General features: G+C 38.4%; 1 pseudogene; it reads right to left on the bottom strand.

Annotated features, from left to right (window-relative positions):
• Positions 1-543: 543 nt before the first annotated feature.
• LOC126495757 (immunoglobulin kappa variable 1-6-like) lies at positions 544-1110 on the bottom strand (annotated as a pseudogene).
• Positions 1111-3873: the final 2763 nt, after the last annotated feature.

Raw genomic sequence — 3873 nt, 5'->3', positions numbered from 1 at the left:
GAATCCTGGGAGAAGGAATGCAGAGTTAAGGGAGAAGTCATGGAGCTACTGCAGGAGACAGACATGCTGAAATTTTGCTAGTAGGCCACGACCACATGGTGATTCACAGATTAATGGGGAATGGGTTAGATTAAGATGTAAGAGTTAGACAATAAGAAGCTAGAGCTAATGGGCCAAGCAGTGATTTAAATAATATAATCTCTGTGTGATTATTTTGGGAGTCTGAGCAGCAGGGAAATGAGCAAGCAGCCTTCCTTCAACAACAAGGCTCCCCTGAAAAATATCATTCATTTTCTTTCATTTTTCTATAGATTCTTCCTTGAATTTTTTTTTGCTGTGTGAATTCAAATAGACATCATAACCCAAATTTCTTCAAGATACTAAACAGTATCTTTACTAAATCAGAATTTATGTTGTTGAGTGTTTGCTTCTAGGGGCCAAGGAAGCAGAGGAAACTTCATAGTTTTTATTCACTGCACTGCCAAGCCTGCTTCTTCTGAATAATGATCTCAGGAGGGAGAGGCGCCAGGAGGAGCAGCTAAGTCAGTCTAGGCTTACACTTCTGCTTTACTCTGTGATTTGTGTTATGATTTGTTCTACTGTGGGTGGGTAAGTTAAATCCTGTTTACAGTAATAAGTTGCAATGTCTTCTGTCTCAACACTGCTGATGGTGAGGGTAAAATCTCTCCCAGAACCACTGCCACTGAACCTGGATGGGACTCCAGCAAACAATCTGGATGCACCATAGATTAGGAGTTTAGGAGATTTTCCTGGTTTTTGCTGATACCAGTTTAATTCATCATTAATGTTTTGACTGGCTTGACACTTGATCGTTACTGTGTCTCCTAGTGATGCAGTCTGAGAAGGAGACTGGGTCATCTGGATGTCACATCTGGAACCTAGAATTGAGAAAGAAAAAAAAAACACAACGAAATATATAATGCTGTCTTTTCAGTTCACAGAGCTTCCAAAAAGCCAGATAGCACTGACCACACTGAAATAAGCATTGCTATCATCCATACCTGGGATCCAGAGCAACAAGAGCCCCAGGAGATGAGCAGGAGCCATCATGTCTGTCCTGTGCCCTAATTGGGAGTGACTTCAGCACAGAGTGTGACCAGTCTGTTAAGAAGTCCTCAGAATATTAGGGCATTCTCTGATTACATGCAAATCAGTGGGGTCTAGATGATGTGGGCACTGATGCCCAGCAGTCTCACCTTAGGAACTGACCAGGCACCAACATCAGGTCCCAATTTTCTGGGACCAAGACATTTTGGTGTGTTCTGCAGAAAATTTCTTCCTCTCTAAGACTCATGGGACAGTCTGCCTCTGCTGTGCTGAGAGGGGGATTTTTATGTGCATTGTGACTGGGATTTCTTGCTAGTTCTACAATTCATCTTTTACAAAGGCATTTCAAGAAACTGGAAGATGCTTTAAAAGTCAGTTTAATTTGGACATGTGGATATTCTTTTATGCTGGGTCAAGACAAGATTTCTCTGTTAAACAACCCTGGCTGTACTGGAACTCATCCTGTAGACAAGGCTGGCCTCAAGTACATGTGAATATTTTTGAGGCCAGAGAGAGTTCTTCAAGAAATCTAAATCCAAACCATTTTTTTTTTTTTGGTATTGCTATGATTCAGTTCCTACCCTTGTGTTCACTCTATTTTTCTTGTGCTTCCTAGCTGACCTTTCTGCTCTGGAACCCATAATGGGGAATATATGTGTTCTTAGTGATATCTGCCTGAAAGACTGGTAAAGGGACCCCCTACTGGACAGACTGACAAAGAGCAGGATCAGCTGTTTATCCACGATTACCTGAAATCTGTGTCCTAAGTGTTAATTTGTTGTCCTTTTATTTTCATTTAGTGTTTATAACCCTTTTCCATGGTAATTCATATATCTTACAGTATATATTCTCACCTCTTGTATACCTTTCTAATTTCTCCAGCGTTATGTGTAAAATAGAATCTAGAAGTCAGAGGGTAAGCATCTATAATCATGAAGAATGTACTTATTACTTCTTCCATTCTTCACAGATTTAAGCATGCTCATACTCAAGTGTCCCAGTTTAAAAGTTTGTTTTTGTCATGTTGACACAAACATATATATTGAGAAGAGTGAATTTTGGTTATTGAATTAATTCCATTAAATTGTACTGATATCAAGTTTGTTCTTTATGATTGATGTGGGAGAGCTCAGTTCACTGTGAGCATTGTCAATGCTTGGTGGATGATTTTAGGTCATTTTCCATTGTCTTAGCTTCAGTTTTGCCTTTGTATTTCTGCTTCAAATTTTTTCATCGATTTAATTCAGTTATGGACTGTAAATTATTAGCTGAATGGACCTCTATCCAAACCAATCAAAAGGTGGAGAAAGAACACTCAAATTAACAAGATCATAAATGAAAAGGGGGTCATAACAGACACCAAGGAAATTAAGAGGATCATTTGGTTTTACTACAAAAGCCTGTATGCCACAAAATTGTAAAATGTAAAAGAAATGGACATTTTTTAGATAAGTACCATATATCAAAATTAAATAAGGTGAACAATTTATTTTTTATTTTTTTAAGGTGAACAATTTAGATAGACCTATAAGTTATGAGGAAATAGAAGCTGTCATCAAAAACCTCCCAACTGAAAAGAGCCCAGGACCAGATGGTTTTAATGCAGAATTCTACCAGAACTTCCAAGAAGAGCTAAAACCTACACTCCTTAATGCGTCCAGATAGCAAGATGTCTCTTTCAATTCTAGAGTTTGGAAGTTGCTTACAAAGAACTTCCTGTTTTCTTAGGCAATATTATATCCTTCTGGAGCCTTTAATGGAGTTGAAGAACTTATAGTTATAGTTTTTATTAGTTATGATAAAAGATAAAGTAGATATAAGTATTGTAACAGTAATTCTTGCTTGATACTTGTTTTGTTATATGTCATTTTACTGTGTCAAAAATAAAACCTTTTTTATTTAAACAGAAAAGGGAAAGTGATGTGGGATGTCCATCTCTATGTTCTGGTTATCATTAATGAATAAGTAAACTGCTTTGAGCCTATAGCAGGGCTCTAAGGTAACAGAGCTAGGTGGGAAAACTAGAGAGAATGCTGGGTAAAAAAATAGCAGAGTCAGAGAGACACCATGTTGCCCCACTAGAGACAGATCCTGGAACTGTAGCCAGTACGCCATAGCCAAGAGGCAATACACAGATCAATAGAAATGGGTTAAATTAATATGTAAGAGTTAACCAATAAAAAGGTAGAGTTAATGGGCCAAGCAGTGATTTAATTAATATAGTTTCTGTGTGATTATTTTGGGTCAAAGATAGTCTGGCAGCTAGGAACTAACAAGCAGCCTCCCTACTACAACTTCCTAAAACATCTCAGAGCCAGAATGGCAGGTGGCCATGCCATCAATTTTGTTAGAGCTCCACTGCTCTTTTGGGGTTCCTTTGAGCCAGTTAGCAGGTAAGAGACTGACTGGCAGAGTGCAATGCCACCAATACTACCATTAACATTACCCATTGGCATCTCTTCTAAGACCCACTATGCCATTAAACTCCATTCAATTCACCATCCTCAGGATAGACAGACACTCCAAATAAACTTCAGCAAATTTTATAGGCACAGACACAACAGAAAGCAAGATGAAAGAACAACCTATAACAGTCAGAAGAACATGAGGATACAGTGGAACTAGGCACCCAAACACCCACAACTTTTAGCTGAGATAACACTCCTGGACATGAAGACCTGTCAATCACCAGAACTCTTGACCATTCTGACCAAAAGACAACTAAGGAAACAGAAAATAAAGAACAAGGATACCACCCAAAAAGGATGACACATGAATCAACACCTAAATTATATCTCAAACCCT

The sequence above is a fragment of the Alexandromys fortis genome, unplaced genomic scaffold (assembly GCF_014885135.2).
Source record: "Alexandromys fortis isolate MF-2015 unplaced genomic scaffold, M_Fortis_MF-2015_v1.1 scaffold_569, whole genome shotgun sequence".
NCBI lineage: Eukaryota > Metazoa > Chordata > Mammalia > Rodentia > Cricetidae > Alexandromys > Alexandromys fortis.
This window is presented reverse-complemented; position numbering and strand designations above follow the sequence as displayed.